General features: G+C 39.7%; 1 protein-coding gene across 3 annotated transcripts in view; it reads right to left on the reverse strand.

The window, feature by feature from the left end:
• Nucleotides 1-223: 223 nt before the first annotated feature.
• The window catches only part of LOC114314054 (uncharacterized), a 287,622-nt gene continuing 273,809 nt past the window's right edge, over nt 224-14,036 (reverse strand). Inside the window, exons 1-2 of one of the 3 annotated variants that reach the window (XR_014365539.1) lie at nt 3,134-3,305; nt 224-696 (exon numbers count right to left, since the gene is read on the reverse strand). The gene's annotated coding sequence lies outside the window, so the exon portion shown is untranslated. Of the gene's footprint in view, nt 697-3,133; nt 3,306-14,036 lie in introns of those variants that run through there. The other 2 variants (XR_014365546.1, XR_014365544.1) reach the window with 2 other exon arrangements.

Raw genomic sequence — 14,036 nt, forward strand, 5'->3', positions numbered from 1 at the left:
AAGTGGTAATCTTGAAAGCATTAACATCACAAACTTCTCTGCAAGGCACAATTCCGGTTGGATTCACATCTAAAAAATCAAGGGCTCACTGAAATAAAAAGTACAAAAATAAATACAACTGAAAGGAGTTTTGTCAAACGGGATTGCCAAGAATAAAAACCTAACACAAACACACCAATGTTTTTGTTGGACCAGATACTCCTAGCTAAATAAAATGGAGTGATTATAAAATATTTAACAAAGTGGAAACATGGTCTGCTCGTTAAAAAAAGTCGATTTTTTGTTCATAACAGGCTTGGTGGTTCATCTAAATCAGAACCTAAACCAGACGATGTGTCAACCGGTTGTACTGACTGGTCCGGTCCAGCATTTAAAACACTGGTATTAACAATCCTGCTACTTACCTCATGCTTCCACCTACACCTCCAAATGAGCATCCTCAAGCAGCTCTATTAAGTTCATTGATTGAGTCATCTCTGAAACTTTCAATCATAGACAAAATCACAAACAAAGACAACTACAAAATGAAACAGCCAAACTTGCTATTGACAAAACTGAGCTTCTCTTCAGTTGATATTTTTGGGGACCATGTGAGAGAAACTAGTTTAAAGAATTGCTTTCCAAGAAATTGGGAACTTCTTCATAGCATAAACAATATGATGTAGTTAGCAAAATTTGGGTTGCCCCAGGACGAAACTGCAAAACAATACAAAGATTCAACTGCTAAGTTCCATAGAACAAGATATAACGTTTAAACTAGAAATTCCAAGTACAAGTAAGGTGTTCTATATCTCCATTATCTATGGCCAATATTGATGTTTATAAAAGGAGAAGCTCAAGGATAGACATAGATCTATTAATGCCTCTTCAACCATGTGTTCGGATCCATGAATTCAATACAAACTCGAGAGATATTAGAGCAGAAGAAAAAAAAAAAAGACGAGGCAAAATCACATTTGGCATCATGTCTTTTATATCAAAGCATGAGTTATTATTAAATATTGTGACCATTATATGCCTTACTTTTTAAAGTTAACAATCACAAACATTAACAACTTTTTGCTGTCTAATAATCCCTACAAGAACCCGAGAGAACTCTTTTAACTAGAAATACACCAAGGAAAAAAAAAAAAAAAGAGTAACTTTCAAAAAATGACATATGTGAAAGAAAAAAAGAAGCATGAAAATTTCAGAGCAACAAAAACAGACCTTCATGTAAAATGCAATATCTAAGCAAGTATGTATGATTTAAATCAACTTACAAGTAACAACAATTATCAATAAAGCATATATGTATATATATATCAATGCAACACCTTGACTCATTATGATGCTCGAGTAAACAAAGTAGCTCTAGAAAACCTAGGTGGTTACTTGGAAAATGAAGTAGTTCCAAAAAACGCATGAAGCATTTCCTTTGACAAATTATCTAATCCATCATCAGACAACATGTTAACTAGGAAGGTTACAGTGCCTGGGTCCACAGAGATAGCTCTATCATCCATTACGTGAAGCAGTTGCAATGCTTTTTGTATTCCATTATTTTGTAGAAGTCCTTGAACCAATATATTATACGAGTAAAAATTTGGTGAGCATCCTTCTTCTTCCATTTTCATTAACAGCTCACTTGCTTCATCAAGTAGCCTTCCGTTGCAAAGTCCATTGATCATTATGTTGCATGTGCGGACATTAGGTTTCAAACCTTTAGCAGAAAGACTCAAGTAGAGTTTTCTTGCATCATCGAGCTTCCCAGCTTTGCACATACCCTGAATTAGGTTACTGTATATCACAATATTAGGAGCTAGTCCAGTGTTTTCAAGCTTTTTAAACAAAGCTAATGCCTCGTCAAGACATTGGTTGTTGCATAGGCCATTCAGCAAAGTAGAATAAGTAAACGGATCATGAATTTGGCCTTGAGTTTGCATCTCATCAAGAAGCAAAAGTGCATCTCGAGGTCTTCTTATTTGGCACAAGCCACCAATAAGAGTGGTATACGTAACAATATCTGGAAGCAATCTTTTTCTAGACATTTCCTTAAAGAGACTCGTGGCTTCATCTATGTTTTTCATCTTACTGTACCCATTAATGAAGATAGTATAAGTGATAACATCAGGAGCACAACCCCTACTAACCATAACATCAAACATTTTCCTTGCTTCATCTACTCGGCCAAACAGACAGTACCCATCCATTACAGCATTATAAGTGACAACATTAGGCACCACATCTCTTTGGATCATCAATTCAACCACATCTTGTGCTTCTTTGGCCTTTCTTTCTTTACAAAGTGCATCAACCAAAATGCTAAAAGTTTGAACATTTGGAGAGATATTCTTAGCAACCATTTCATTCAACAATGTCATAGTATCTTTCCACTCACCTGAACTACATATGCCTTGAATTAGTGATGTGTAAGTGACGACATCTGGTGAAATTCCTTTACCTATCATTTCCGAAAAGAGCTTGAAAGCCTCAGTTACTAGTCTGTCCTTGCAAAGGCTATCGATGACCGCGTTGTAATCCACTAGTCTAGGCTCACAACCTCCTATTTTCTCCATCTTTCTGAGCAAAACAAAAGCACTACTAGTGTTTCCTGTTTTACATAAGCCATTTATTATAGTGATGTAAGTAATGAAATTGGGTTGGAACCCTTTTTCCACGATATCATCAAGAAACTTAACTGCCAAAGCGATCTTAGCATTTACACAAAGCCCATTGATCAGGGTATTGAAGGTTATGATGTTTGGTTCATAACCAAGTTTCAATAGATTCCCTAAAATAGAAAAACCCAAATCAACTCGATTCAACTTACAGAAACAATTAATCACGATTTTAAGTGTAAACTTATCAGGCTTGACGAACCCAACTTCTAAGAGATTCATTCTCCAAAACAGAGAAATCACTGTGGAGTAATGCTTACTTCTTGCAATTGAAGTTAAAAGTTGATTAAATTGAACAATTGAGGGCAAAGGTCGCATTCGAAGCATGCGATCAAAATGAGTTAGGGCATCATCATCATCGTCAAGATTAGCAAACCCATGCTGAAATTAGTCTTCCACAGAAGCATTGATATGAATATGAGAAGAGCGATTTAGTAAGATTGCAAGAAAACAAGGAAATTGGGAGAAAATACCCTTGTGAAGACAATCACAAACACCATTTCTGAAAACCACAGCAGCATCGGCACTTCTCGCCATCATCGTCATCTCTCTCTCTCTAACAAATTTCTCTACAACACTCAAACGAGGGTTTCATGAGAGAGTTCTTGCTAGCTTTCGTTTCTATTGTTTTACGGAGCAAAAAAATGAAGCGTTACCCCCCCCACATACACAGGTTTCATATCATTTTTTATTTTGTAATGTTTTTATTAGTGCTGAGCGGTGGATACATTTCAAACTGACCAAGTTGAATTGATCCGCTGCATTTTGATCGGATGTATGATAATTGAACTGATCTGTTATATTTTGGATAAATGTGTGATGACGAGCGGATGATTGCAGATTGATTTTTTTCAATCTGCCTAGTTTTGGTCGGATGACAGATTTGAGATTCCTTTGGCCGCAACCAAACTGCCAAACTGCAAGCACCCCTAATAATTTGTAAGACTTTGTGTTTTCAATTTGTTTAGATATACTGTTTGTGTTTTCAATTGAAAAAGAATTTAAATATTCTGTTAAATATATTTTGTTGAAAAAGAGTTTTCAACTTGAATATGATTTTTGAATTGAAAAAAAAAATAAATGTATTATTTATCTATGTTAGGTTTTATTCTTGGCAATCCCGTTTGACAAAACTCCTTTCAGTTGTATTTGTTTTCGCACCTTTTATTTCAGTGAGGCTATGAGTTTATTAGATGCGAATCCAACCCGAATCGTGCCTTTGTCAATTTCCATGGATCAAAACCGAGGTTATAATAGGATCTAGTTTTCTAGATTTTCCAAATTTGGTTGTCCCGCTCGAGCGGGTAAAGTGACGCTCGAGCGGGGATTGCAAGTTCACAGCATCTCTGCTTCGCCTGAAAAAGTACTGGATGGTGTGATTTGACGCTCGAGCGTGGAAACTTCCGCTCGAGCGTGAAGCCTATATGAATCACAAAATTTTGAAGTCTCCGCTCGAGCGGGAATTCGCACGCTCGGGCGGACCGCGCGAACACAAATTCTTGGATTTCTATAAGGAATTGGTTTTCTTCCAAAACTAGGATTACTTTGGATTTCTATAAGTAGTTGGTTTTATCCTCAAACTTGGATAACTCCTCCAAATTTTCTTTTTGGGTTCTAAGGTTTATATCTGAGGATATTTTGCTAGTTTTCTTTGATGTTTTGATTGAGTATTCAACTCATGGTTTAAAGAGTATACATCAAAGGATTATTTGTTTGTTCTATACAAAAGAGAAATTTGTTCTTCGGTAGATTATGAAGAATTCGAGTCTGAAGCTTTGGTGGATTCCGGAGTGACTTATCATCAAGACAATTCCGAGGTGAAGACGAGGTTGGAAGAGGCACATAGAGGTTGGTTTAATTCGGGCGTGGATTCGCTAAGTAATTGAGGGTATACCTGTGTAATTCCTTTTTTATCTTCTTAGTGGATTGTTTTGTGCTTGTTGCCCGTGATTTTTTATCACAACTGGAGGTGTCCAATTGTGATTTTTTCCACGTAAAATCGTTGTGTCGATTCGTCTTGATTGTTTGATTGGGATTGTTACATATTGCTTAAAATTGATACATAATCACAAATTAATATCTAGCGGGTTTCTAGTTTTTTCAATTGGTATCAGAGCGGGTCGTTCTATTTTTTTAAAAAAAATTATATATCTTTAAGAACGAGATCTTGTTTGATTTGTGATAATGGATTCAATTCGTGAGGGAAATTCTATGGTTCGACCACCCCTACTTGATGGATCCAATTATTCTTTTTGGAAAGCTCGGATGAGATCGTTTTTGAAATCTATAGATGAAAAAGTTTGGCAATCTGTCATGAATGGGTGAATCGAACCAACAATTACCATTGATGGAGTAACTTTCCCCAAACCAATTGAAAAGTGGGACACAATTGATTACCAAAATAGTAGCTGGAATAGTAAAGCTATCAATTATCTCTTTTGCGCTGTCACACCTGAAGAGTTTAGTCGTATTTGCAATTGTGAAGTCGCAAAAGAGGCTTGGGATATCTTACAAACTATTCATGACGGCACTCCTTCTGTTAAACGCTCAAAACTTCAAAGGCTCACGTCTAGTTTCGAAAACCTTTCAATGAAAGATAGTGAGACCTTTGATGAATTTTATGCAAAGTTGAGTGACATAGTAAATTTCAGCTTCAATTTAGGTGAAAAAATACCAGAATCCAAAGTTGTGGGAAAAATTTTCAGATCTTTGCCCGATCGGTTCCAACCAAAAGTTGCGGTTATTGAGGAGGCTCAAGATGTTGACAACCTCAAGCTAGATCAGTTGGTTGGAAATCTCCAAACTTATGAGGCGCATAGGAATTTCAAAAAGAAACAAAAAGATATTGCTTTTAGTAGTGCTCATAGAGTTGGAGAGGATTCTGATGAAGATTGTGAGATAGATTCCAAGATTACGGCTGCTTTTGTTAAACAATTTAAAAAATCTTTTTTGAAAAAGAATCCTAAACTTTTGGAATCTACTTATACTCATAAATTGAAAGGCAAAGATAAACTCAAAATAATTCTATAGCCAAGAAGGAGAAAGGAAAGATACAAGGGAACTCTGAAAGAGTCCAATGCTATGAATGCCAAGGATATGGGCACTTTGCTTCAGAATGCCCCACTCGTTTGAGGAAGAAGAAAGCCCTCGCCATCACTTGGGATGATGAATCAGAATCTGATGAAGATGAAAGTGACAATGAAGATCAAGGCGAAGAGGGACATAAACAATTCCTTGCTTTCATGGCGGCTTCCGAAACTGAAGGACGAACAGAGTATCTGAAGAGCCCGGTTAAGAATGCCACTAATGATGAATCCTCGAGCAGTGATGATGAAGAGCTTGAGCAAGCTTATGAAAAGTTGTATAAGGAATCTCTTAAGTTACCCAAATTGAATGACAAACTCACTATGAAGCTCACAACATGTGAAAGTGAGAATGTCAAACTAAAGGAGGAGATTTTTGAGGCTAGGATTGATGCTATCAAGATAGCTAATGATCGACAAGCTCTTTGTGCAAAACTCTTGACTTGTAAGACAGAAAGGAATGAGCTACAGCAAATCTATGCAACATATAAAGAAAAAATTGAAACTCTCGAGATGTCTCAAGTTGCTTTGGAAGAACTAATGATCAAGAAAGAGGAAGAACTCAAGTGTGCTATGGCTACCATTGGTCTTTGGAACAGGGGATCAAGGACTTTGGACAATATCATTGGTTCTCAACAAATTTGTTCTGACAAGAGTGGTATTGGCTTTGGTGGTAAGAAAGAGCAAAAACAGAGTGCATCCACATCTCATGATACAAGAACTCAAGGAAAGAGGGAGCACAAGGTTCAACAAAAGGATGGACTTCTCAAACTTCCTAGAGTTGGTAAGGTAAAAGAAAAGAAGGTACACCCTGTTTTTATTTGTCATCATTGTGGTATGCATGGTCATATTCGCCCTTATTGTTATAAGTTGCATGGGAGAGTGTATTTGCCTAGACCTAGAAATAAGAAGTTGGAAACCATGTCGAGACAGGTCCCCATTGCAGGGGAAAGGAACCACAACGTCAAGACACCACCCAAGAACTGCAATTCTCACAACTTTGTTCGTATTAAAGCAATTTGGGTGAGAAAACTTGACTTGTATTAATTTGTTTTTGTCATTGCATGTGTGCTCGTTCATTTTTTTTTTGTCTTGCTTTAGTTAGAAAAAAAAAATTTGAAAAAAAAAAAAATGGTTTTGCAAGCTTGAAATTTTTGAGTGGTCCTTGGTGCATATTGGAATTGATGAGAATATCCATTACATGTTAATATATGTGTGCTTTCTGTGGTCATTACTCGTTTTGGAGTGTGTGTTTTTTGATTTGTATGTCTCATTCTGTACACACTCTTGGATTAGCAAATATCGGAGTCTTCCGCCTTAGTGATTATTTTTTTTCTCTGGACTTCTGTCATTGATTTTTTGCGTTTCTAGAGGAATTGACCTATACTAGCATATCATGGGTGATGTTGAGTCTCTTAACCACCTTCCATTTTTTTGCACCTCCACGGCTTTCCCCTCTATTCTTTGTAGTCCAGCCATGAGGAAAAGGCTACCTCAGAGTCACTAACCAGGCCATCCTTATTATATCCATGCTTCTCTGGTTCGGTTTCCATACTCTTGAGCGTGTCAGCCGCCAATGAGTGTGCAAAAGAAAAGAAAAAAAAAACTGTGCACAAGAAATAAAAAAAAAAAAATGTGCAAAAGAAAGACAAGAAAAAGTGTGTGAAAAAAAAAAAGAAAAAGATTCATTGATTGAGGGAGAGCCTCCGCCTTTACTCACCAAATACTCCTTGATTCCTAGTGGTTTGACTTTCCATAGTTATGCTTAGATTCTCTTGTCAGAGGTCTAACTTTCAGATCACTACTAGGATTGAATCTAGTGTTTGTCGAACTCCAAGAGTCACACACACTTTTTCTCATGGGATCTATGCTTTTCACATAATGCATCACTTTCTTTCATGAGGAATCTTCTACAGACTGTCCACATTGTGTTTACTAGTAATTGTGCTTCTAGGATAATCTTGTGTGTTTTAAGGTACAAATCTGAAATTCCTTGCTTGTTCCACCATATTATTTTTTGTCTTTTTCTTCTTGTTCACTGTTGTGTTTGTGGTTGCTTTTAGTGAGGGGGATTTTGGTTCATCTTGATTTGGGTTGGTAAGGGAGTTTGGTTTTTCATTGCAAGAGTTATTTAACATGAACACTTTGATATGTTTGGTAAAGGAGATTGGCTTTAATTGTTTTGCAAGTTGCTATGCACTGTTTGCTAATTATTTCCTTCTTGCATGCTCCTGATATTTACATCATCATATCATTGCTTGGGTTGGTTTATGATCTTCCTTTTGTTGTTTGAGAGTTGTTTTTCATGAGGCTTAGTTTTCATCTATTCATGTTTTCCATCTCATGTTTCAAGATAATCGTGTCATATGTCTATTGCTTTTTCATATACTCTTGTGGGACTAATAGTTGTTTTGGAGATTGTGGCACTAATAACTGTTTTGCAGATCATGACCTTGAGAAAGAAGTTGGCTTTTGTTGGCTTTTATGGGTTGGGGTGTTTAGGATTTTATTTGTTCGGTGTGTTTTGTCACGGCATTGCCAAAGGGGGAGATTGTTAGGTTTTATTCTTGGCAACCCCGTTTGACAAAACTCCTTTCAGTTGTATTTGTTTTCTCACCTTTCATTTCAGTGAGGCTATGAGTTTATTAGATGCGAATCCAACTCGAATCGTGCCTTTGTCAATTTCCATGGATCAAAACTGAGGTTGTAACAGGATCTAGTTTTTCAGATTTTCCAAATTTGGTCGTCCCGCTCGAGCAGGTAAAGTGACGCTCGAGCGGGGATTGCAAGCTCACAACATTTCTGCTTCGCCTGAAAAAGTACTGGATGGTGTGATTCGACGCTCGAGCATGGAAACTTCCGCTTGAGCGTGAAGCCTATATGAATCACAAAATTTTGAAGTCTCCGCTAGAGCAGGAATTCGCACGCTCGAGCGGACCGCGCAAACACAGATTCTTGGATTTCTATAAGGAATTGGTTTTCTTCCAAAACTAGGATTACTTTGGATTTCTATAAGTAGTTGGTTTTCTCCTCAAACTTGGATAACTTGTAACAACCCTCACTTCAACTTAGTCATACTTGCATACATTTATGTATGATCTTGTTTTGTTATGTGCATTTGCAAATCTTGTCTTGTTTTACTTGAGTGTTTCTTGCATACTTTGTTCTTACCTGGTGTGTTGCCGAGGTCATCTTAAGCCTAGACACCTTGGAACCTTTCTACACTTAGAACTATCTTGTGACCACTTCAGTTGACCTCCAGCTTCTCCCTGGCATATTTGCCGAGATGTCTCTATCTAGGCTGAGGTGTTCAGCACTAAGGCCGATATGTGTATCATCTAGGCCGAGATGTTTATCCTTGCACCCTAGTGATTTTGTTCCTGGAATGGTATGACCTAGACCGAGGTGTGGCACATCTAGGCCAAGGTGTGGCACAGCTTAGTCAAGTGTTGTCCTTCCAAGCTGATGTCGTTGTCACCCTACTTGCCAAAGCTTTGCCCTTGGCCGAGATCATCACTTGCCGGAGTGCTCTTGCCGTCTAGCTTGTTGAACACACTTTGTCATGGTCTTGTCTTGTCAAGTCAGTCACCTTTTTGAGTAGAGCCAATCAGCCGATGCCACGTGTCCCAGCAGAGGGTTAAGTCAGTGACTGTCGAGAAAACATATCATTTTGTATCAAATCTTGTCTTTTAGAGAGAGAGGCTCTAGGAAGGAGAATGAGAAGTTTTGAACGAGAGAGAGTGAACTTCCAAGCTTGATCGTTGAAGCTTGAACCATTAGATTCGAGCTTTGAGGTTAGAATCTTAACCTACTCTTGTTGTTCTTATTGATCATCTAGCTGCATTGCACGATCAAACTTGTTCTGCACGTCATGCATTGATTTGAAGTTGGTTTTAGAAAGAGAAAATGGTTTTCATGTGTTCTTGAAGAAAAGCCTCGTTTGATCCGAAAGTTTGCATCTAGAACTATGTTTTTGTGTTTGTTCTCTCAAGATCTTTGAATATGGGTACCCAGGTCCATGATTTCGGATTCTTAGCATGAAATCTCAGATTTTGTAATAGCAAGTATTAATCTTTGCATTCATCTTCCTCGTGTTCATGTTCTTCATGTTCGTCATGTTTTTCAAGAGAGGGAAACCCAGATTTTCCCGACTTCATTTCCTTAACTGTGGCCATCGAGGCCACACCTCGGCAAGGAGGTGTGGGACCTCGGTGTAGCACGTCCGCGAGGGACCCCGCTACAGTTCGGACTCGATTTGTGTCACGGTTCTTAATCTTGAACCAAAGAGTCCAAATCCGGCAAATCGTTTTGAGAAATAGATTTTTTGAAAAGAAGTGCCAAACATGGACTGCTTTGCCAGATACAGAGTCGCCACCTAAATATTTTTTATGGGGGAATTTAGGAAACCCTGACTCGGTGCCAAAGGCCACATGTCCGTCATCACCAAAGTTACCTCGGCTCGGGAACTTGGGTACGATCGGGGAAGGTCAGCTATGAGCACCCCCTCTCGCCCGATCCGAAGATTGGCCTCTACTAACCGTGATATCCGTTTTTGAAAACGTTATGTGTTCTTATTCTGGTTATTAGCCTAGAATTACTATGTTGTGTGCACAGCAAACAAGTATAGACCAAATCGCCTAAATTGGAACAAAACATTTCATGTTTGTTTTGAAAATGGTTTGCTACTCGCAAGTAGGGTAAAATGTAGGTTTTGCCACCCTCGAGTGGGCTTTTAGAAAAGATGGTTTTGCCACTATCTAGTGGGCTTAAAACTCACAGTTTTAATGAATTATCCCAATTTAAGCAATTCGACCTTCATCCACAGGCATTCAAACAGTTTATCACGTAAGCATCTAGCCACATGGTAAGCATGCTGTCATGATAGCATTCACACGCATGCGGTATGCTAAAGCATAAAAGCTCACTTAGTACTCCAAGCCAAAACAGAAACTAGTTAGTAATCACATGCATGATCCTAGTTCATATTTGAAATGACTAATGCAACACATGCAAAGATGCAATCTAAACAGGCTCGGCTATCCTAAACATGGCATGTGAAGTGCTGCAACTAACAAATACTCAACTTGGAATTGAAATACGAGTGCAGTTAGCATGATGTACCGAGCCTGGTGCATGCAAGACAAATGTATGAATGCACGCATGCATAGCATAAGGTATGCTAATTTAAATATGCCCTAGTCTACCATCATAAGCAGGTAAATAAAAGGGAAGAAAGACGTGGGGTTGGAAGACATGCACACACGCACCCACACTTATTACAAATTTGCCCTCGCTCGGAGGGACCGAAAGAATAATACAGTTCGAATAACAAATCAACTATCCTAGCTAATTAATTATTACAGACCCTTAATTAATTAACAAAATAAATGCAGACAGAAGGTGGCCGCAGCCGTGCCTCGGAATGCGCGAATGATGCATGCTCGGTCCATTTTGCTCGGAAACCCATACCATGCCACTGCTGCCTCTGTTAATGCTGCCCTGCTCCTCTGAAAATTGCCAAAGTCTCAGGGTATCTTCAATGAGAACTGCATAACACCACCGGCTAAGTGAAATGACCACCGGCCACGAGAAATTTCCATCGGCTGGTTTCAAGTCCATCGGCCTCATATCCTTTGCCGGTCGGCATTCTTCAGTGCCGGTCGGCAGAAACTTCCTGCAGAAGCTGGTTTTTGACATCAACAAGGACAGACAGTGCATGGCATAGAATTTCAAGCACATGTATGCGCGGGCACACTCCCTATCATGCAAGGGACTCAAGGGAGCATGACCCTCGACCCTCGGGCCACCAATCACGCATTTCGATGCATGATGGCCAAAGAGTCAAGTATGCATTTCAATGTCAAATGCAATGCACACAAAACATACAAGGGGCCCAACCTCAATCATGGTTGGTCAAGAGGCGAGGCAATGCATAACAATGCACATGCGACCTAAGCATGCAAGCAAACATACAAACATGCAATACAACTACATGGCACACACAATGCTAACAACATAACATGCACAACGCATTGAAACATGGCATACACAATGCAAGATGGACTTACACCAATGTGAGTGAACCTCAGCCACACCCACATCAGTGGCCATTAGATGAAAATGAGACTCTCGAAGTACGTGCACACATGCACGCAAACCGAGGACCGACCCTAAGGCACGGAATGCCACTCTAATGAGACATGGTAAAGACATGGAATATGATATGCAAACATGCAAAAATCAGTAGCAAAATGAGGGGCAAAACAGCCCCGAAACAAGGCGAAATGACACCCGATGCATGGGATTTCTCCCGAAATACAAAACTAGGTACATGAAATGGCTTACAGCTATACAAAGCATGCATAATTGGTACATGGAATGAAAAGACAGAAGCAAGGCAGCCCCTACACAAGCATTTTTACAGTTCAAAGCATGGCCAAACAGCAAACAAAAGGATGGCAAAACTAGCATGCAAAAATGGCCCTAAATGTGAGATAATGAAGCAAGTGGTAGATGCAAAGCCCAAACAGAAAAAGGCTCTTCTACAACACTGAAGAGGGACCAAAAATATGACTACTTACAGTTTATGGCAACCCCCAAAACAATATACAAGTATGCTCAACATGCTATGCAAGGTAGGGCCCAAAAGAGGTCAAAACACAAAGTATACAAAAAATTCATCAAATAGCCAAAGACCCCGAATGAAACATGAAGAATGGGTCAAAATAAGACTGTTTTCAGTTCTGTAAAAAGACCAAAAACAGAAGCATGATGGGCTAATAAATCATGCAAAAATGGGGACCAAAGAGGGATATAATGACAAGTGGCACAAGGAGGTCCCAAACAGTGATGAGCCCTTCTTCAATGTTGAAGAGGGGCTCAAAGTAAGCTCACTTACAGTTTACATCATGCTCCAAAACAGATCACACACAGGCCAAAAATACTATGCAAGATTATGGCATACAAGGGGGATAATGAAGCAAGTGCAAGATGGGGACCGCAAATGACAAAAGTCCCTTAATGAAACATGAAATAGAGCTCAAATAAAGGGTACTTTCAGTTTTGGCCGGAGCTCAAAACAGCAAGCAAGAATGGCTTATAAATGAATCAAGAAAATGCTAGAAAAGGGAAAATGAAAGCTTACCCTTGAAGACTTGTCTTTGGCAGTTCCTTGGCTTGAGTTGCAGCACTCCTAGGCTTTGGAAAACAACTTCCAATGGCTGCAATGGAGGTTGGAGGTATGGTGCTATGGGTTGGTGTGTAAATGGCCAAGGATAATGGACTTTAGAGCTTGGAAGAGGGGGGGTTGAATGTATAGATATAGGGTTGTATCTATAATGGTGCCTCAGCTGGTTTTTTCAACCCTTCAAAATGGTGGTGGAGGGCTGGTTATATAGAGGGAGAGAGGCTAAGGAAAGGGGGGGAAAATGGGGGGGAAAACAATTCAAGTTTCCCCCCAAAAGGCCAAAATCTCGGACAGAGGGTTTGAATGGAGAATAGCTGGCACAGCTGGCATGCACCATGCTTGAGGGGTGAAAAAGGGTCATATCGGCCATGAAAGGAGGTCATCGGCAAAATAAATGGCCGGTCGGCACAATATATTGCCGACCTACAATTTATACTGGCCGGCCGGATAAATGGAGTGCCGATGGGTGGCTGATGAGGTCAAAAAGTGCCGGTGGATGCCCAGATTGAAGCCCCGGAAGTTAGCTTTCCAATGGCACAAACTGTGCATTAAAATTCCTCCTGGGGAAAAAGTTATGCCCATTTTGGTGAAGCCGCGCAGATTCGATCCAACCGGGATGATGCCCAACTTCAGCTGCTCATATCTCCCCCACCCGGACTTGGCTTTAAGAGATTCTTGAGTGCAAAATGAAGCCCTGGAAGTAAGCTTTCCGACGGTGGTGGTCCCATAGCTAAACTCCAAGTTTACAGACAGATAAGCCCGATTTAGCGAGGGCTGCTCGACTCGCTTCTACCCGGATTCATGCCGAACTTCTCCCAAACTAATTTTCTCCTCTCCTTTCCTCTCTTCTTCAACTCCAAACCCCTTAGCAAAGTGTTTTGAAGGATTTGCCTCTCTTCTAGCCGAAGAAATTGAACATTTACCCTGCACACCTTTCTCCACCATGTAAAACATTAGTGGTGCCCAAGTCTTAAGGGCTGTCAAAAATGGGGTGTCTACAGTTGCCCCTCTTTGACAGAACTCGGAAGTCATAAGAATGACGGGAGTGAATGTCAAAGCCCAAAGACGACCCATTTTTGATGAGGCCGAAGACTTGGACAAACAAAC

Source organism: Camellia sinensis, chromosome 1 (genome assembly GCF_055761805.1).
Source record: "Camellia sinensis isolate YWXY chromosome 1, ASM5576180v1, whole genome shotgun sequence".
Taxonomy (NCBI): Eukaryota; Viridiplantae; Streptophyta; class Magnoliopsida; order Ericales; family Theaceae; genus Camellia; species Camellia sinensis.